Source organism: Octodon degus, unplaced genomic scaffold (genome assembly GCF_000260255.1).
Source record: "Octodon degus isolate 3935 unplaced genomic scaffold, OctDeg1.0 scaffold00168, whole genome shotgun sequence".
Classification (NCBI taxonomy): domain Eukaryota; kingdom Metazoa; phylum Chordata; class Mammalia; order Rodentia; family Octodontidae; genus Octodon; species Octodon degus.
This window is the reverse complement of record NW_004524744.1, coordinates 5,404,927-5,409,049: the sequence shown is the minus strand read 5'-3', so window position 1 is coordinate 5,409,049 and position 4,123 is coordinate 5,404,927.

The following is a 4,123-nucleotide window of genomic DNA, read 5'->3' as shown; positions in this document are numbered from 1 at the left end:
TTTTTTTTGTCTTTTTAGGGTTTCACTATACAGTTGAGGCTGGCCTTGAACTCACTTTGTAGCCCAGGCTGGACTCAAACTTGCAGTGATCTTCCTGCCTCAGCCTCCTGAATTCTGGGATGACAGGCACCACCATGCCTGGCTAATGGACTCCTTTCAACTTACCCCCTTTGAAAGCACAAATACAGCTATAACCATATTCTGAGGACCAGAGGAGGAGAACTTCACATAAGAATTAGACAAAGGAACACAAGCCATCTCTTAATCGTAGGCAGCCAGCTGTGCCTGTACCCCGTGTGACCTCTTTCTATCTTCTCCTGAATCCTTGCCTCTTTCATTCTCCCCAGCTCGAATCATTTTCTCTTGTCCAGGTATTCAAAATTTATCCATTTCCAAACAAATCCACATCCCACCTCTCCTGGGGTTCCATTCTTCCCTCTCCACATCTTCATGCCTTACATTAGTTAAATGCTACCTCAATCCATATGCATCTATTTTCATTATTAAATATTTGTCGGCCTGGACGAACTTGGTGAAAACTGTAGCGATATTATAGACAAATCAAGACAAGTCATGCAGTATGAGTGCTTGTTGAGATAAAACCTGGGTCTTAATTATCAGGAGCTTTGATAAAATGGGAAAAACTCATCAAACTGAGATAAGAAAGTGATCTGAACTATTTTCCAAAATCTTCACATTCACTGGTGACACACTTTGAAAAGGAAACATGGAGTTCTGTTCTCAGGTATTTTGAGGGAACTCTAGAGTAGGAAACTGGGGCTGAGGAGATAGCTCAGTGGTCTAAAAACCTGCCTGGCAAGAGCAAGGACCCGCATTCAACCCCTGGTACTGCAGTGCTGGTCACCAAAACCAAGCATGGTGGTGCATAGGTGCAATCCCAGGGCTACGGAGGCTGAGCAAGGAGGATCACTACGAGTCTAAGCTGCATAGGGAGACCCTGTACCAAGAGAATAAATAAAAGATAAACAAATTAGAGCAGGAAACTGAGTTTTTATTTATAAAATGTGAATTGATTGGGCAGTGATTTATATGTTGTTGAATTCCTGACCAGGAGAGTCTCAGAAGGCTCAGAAGTGTGCACTGCAGGCTCTCTCTCCTCACCACCTGCTGTCGTTATCATCGTGTGTTAGTGTGGAGATGAACAGCGGCACCTTCAAGGCCAGAAAATTCAGCTGGGCCATGTTTGTAGAACAACTGTGCCTCAGTTTGATTTTGACACATGCAAGTAACTCCTTAGTCCCCTACATAGAAAGCGTATTTCTTAGAGGAGGGATCTGGAACCCCTTGTTGGTAAGATCCTCCTGAGTGTGGAATTCCTATTTGTCACAGCTTCTCTGGACCATTTTTTTAAAAATGACAATTGCAAGGTCATTTTAAGTCTGTAATTAAAAAAAGAAAGACTCTGTGCCCATGTGGGCCTGTGGAAGGCAGCATGCTTTCCCGTTTGCCACACTGTCAGAACCAAGGTCTCTGCCTATCAATAGTGCTGGACTCGAAAGGCAGGGGACACACTGTGCACCTAGCCTGTCCACTAGGTCCTTTCTAAGCATTTGTGTGGAAGGGAAGCCAGGATCTACCTACACAGGTGACTTGCACACAAACTAACACATGTATAGGACGTGGGGTGGGCGGTCTTGGGAAGGCCAGTCCCCACCCACAGACGTTCTGCATTGAAGAAGTAAACTTGCACAGTAAAGCACATCATTTTCACACTCATCCAGAAAGTATATATATATATACTTTCTATACTATATCTATATCTATATATAAAGAAGGTATAGTGTTTGAATTCTTGTTTCACATTTGGATGATCTACTATTTTATAATGTGTACATCTACCTCTCTCTCATGTTTGGGTCAGCAGAGGCCTACCAGCTCTGAGCCACTGGGCTAGGCTCCAGGTGCCTGGGATAACTAAGGGACAACAGGATCACGGAGGTCAGCACCTCTACTTCCGTCTTGTGAGAGAAGAACCATAGATGAGTCAAGAAAGAAGGAAGCCTTGAGTGATGAGTGGAGCAGGCTTTTGTGAGGCTGGAAGGCCAAGACTTTCAAGGCCACAGTGTGAAGGAGTGAAAGCGGAAGGAGGAAAGTAGTGTCAGGATCCAGAGGCCTCCAGGACAAGAGTGGGCAGACATGGTTTCAGAAAGAGGAAACAAATGCACGTATGAGATCGCTATGGTTGCGAGCTACCAAGCAATCGGGAAAAGGGGCATTAATAGAATAAGAAAATGTATAGGAAAATAGCTTGGCACTGATATTGTATACTGTTGGAAAAACTATAGATCAATACTTATCATAAGAGAGTGAAAAAAAGCACTGTATTAGCGCACACCCAGGTACACTACCTGGGCAACAAATGTGTATATAGATACACTTTGTTTCAAGGTCATTCTGCCCAGGAGATGATTCTGCAGTGGCCAGAGGGACAAGGTTTGACAGGCAGGAGGCTTGAATTACAGATGGAAGAAAGGAAAAAGCCTTGTCTCTGCACAGTCTCAGGGAGGCTTAGGATGCTGGGAGAAGGGGACAGGAATGAAGGGAGGTGAAGAGATTAGCGCATTCGGTGTGAGGGAAACTGAACCTGTGGAGCTGGTTGGCCTTTCCCAGTGCTTTTCAATCTTTTTGTTTTGTTTTGTTTTTTTAGCGATACTGGGGATTGAACTCAGGCCCTTGCGCTTGCCAGGGAAGTGCTTATTCCACTGAGCCATCTCCCTGGCCCGCTTTTCAATCTTGATCACACAGTAGAATCACCTAGGTAGATTTTAAAGGTACCAGTGCCTGGGTTGCTGTCTTGACGATGCTGACTTTGTTGGTCCAGAATATAGTCTGAGCAGGCCAACTGTTAGAAGCCAAACGTGTGATTCCAGTATACAGGCAGAGCTAGAGGTGTATTACTCAGCTTTTCATCACTGTAAGAAAATACCTGGCACAGGTTACCTACAGAGAAAACGAGGATTATTTTACTCATTTTGGTGAGGTTTAATTTGTAAGGTTGAATAGGATGGTGGTGGTGGTGGGGGAGGGAATGTGGATTTGGCTCCTGTTAAGGGTAGGTGGAGAGAGAGAGAGAGACAGAGAGAGACAGAGAGAGACAGAGAGAAAGAGAGAGAGAGAGAGAGAGAGAGAGAGAGAGAGAGAGAGAGAGAGAGAGAGAGAGAGAGAGAGAGAGAGAGAGAGAGAGAGAGAGAGAGAGAGGAGACACAGAGACAGAGACAGAGACAGAGACAGAGACAGAGAGAGTTTAAAAGTTTACATTGCTAAATAAGTCAAAGAGGAAGACATACAGATAGACAGAAAGACAGACAGACAGACAGACAGACAGACAGACAGACAGACAGACAGATGGACAGACAGACAGATGGATGGACGGACAGACAGACAGACAGACAGACAGACAGACCAGGCTCCACAGCCTTTCCCAAGTGCATGCCCACAGTGATCTGTGACTTAAAGGTACCACTCTCACCTATACAGCAACAGTGGAGAACAAGTCCCTAACACAGAGCACTCTTGAGGAACACTCAAACCACACAAGAGCCACAGCAGATTGGTGTGGTGGATTCTAGAGGCCATCACAGGTGAGAACTTGGGTATCATTCCACAGGCATTGCATATTCCTAACTGATGAAGAAATAGTGAAAATGGTGTCTTGGGAAGAAAGGAAGCTAGAGGTCATGTGTTGGAGAGAGAGTGAAGCTCATGGGAAGGATCTGTCTAGGAGTGGATGCAGACATCTTGGCATACATCATCAGGGGACCAGGCAGGTGCTCTGTCCATGGGAATGGAAGGAGCAGGGCAGACCCCAGAGATGCTCTCGATTCATCCCAAGGACCTGGCGGTGGGGACAGACAACAGGTAGCATGGGTACTGAGGGGGGAACCTGGGTACTGAGGGGGTGAACCTGGGTACTGAGGGGGAACCTGGGTACTGGGGGGGAACCTGGGTACTGAGGGTGTGAACCTGGGTACTGCGGGGGGAACCTGGGTACTGAGGGGGTGAACCTGGGTGCTGAGGGGGGAACCTGGGTACTGAGGGGGGAACCTGGGTACTGAGGGTGCGAACCTGGGTACTGAGGTGGGAACCTGGGTACTGAGGGGGT